This window comes from Gouania willdenowi, chromosome 8 (genome assembly GCF_900634775.1).
Source record: "Gouania willdenowi chromosome 8, fGouWil2.1, whole genome shotgun sequence".
In the NCBI taxonomy this organism is placed as follows: Eukaryota; Metazoa; Chordata; class Actinopteri; order Blenniiformes; family Gobiesocidae; genus Gouania; species Gouania willdenowi.
In genome coordinates this window covers 22768744-22769301 of record NC_041051.1, presented here as the reverse complement: position 1 = coordinate 22769301, position 558 = coordinate 22768744, and positions in this window count along the sequence as shown.

Sequence of the window (558 nt, the reverse complement as noted above, 5' to 3'; positions counted from 1 at the left end):
CAGGAGCGTTTGCTTTGATTTCTTGTCAAAGTGAAGTTTTTTCTCCTTATTTGGTGAAGCTGTTTCTTCATTTGGGTCATGTTACTGTATCAGCTTTGCTTCTCACTGCGTACAAGTTAAAGAAAGTTACAAATATGTAATAAAAACACAAGCATTTGCTTGTCATCTGTCCTAATTTAAAAAATTTTTATCTTCAATCTGTGAAATATTAGTGCTGACAACTCTGAGGTCAACCCTCTGCTCCTGGAGCAGCTGACACAAACTTTTGATATAATTTTAGAATCGCATCAATAAATAAGAGGAATATTTATTTTAATAGTCTCAAGAAATGGGGATGAATTTTTACCTGAAATAACAGGACGAATAAAGTTTAGAGTGAAATAAATCATCATTCACACATTCTGTGACTCATTGACCATAATTTTTTTGTTGTGTTCTACTTTCAGGACACGGAGACACTTTAGAAAATAAAAAGCTTTGTTCACACAGACCAAACAATACAGCCAGCCAAATATCCTGAATCCCAACCAAATATTAAATATCTGTTGTATTCTATTT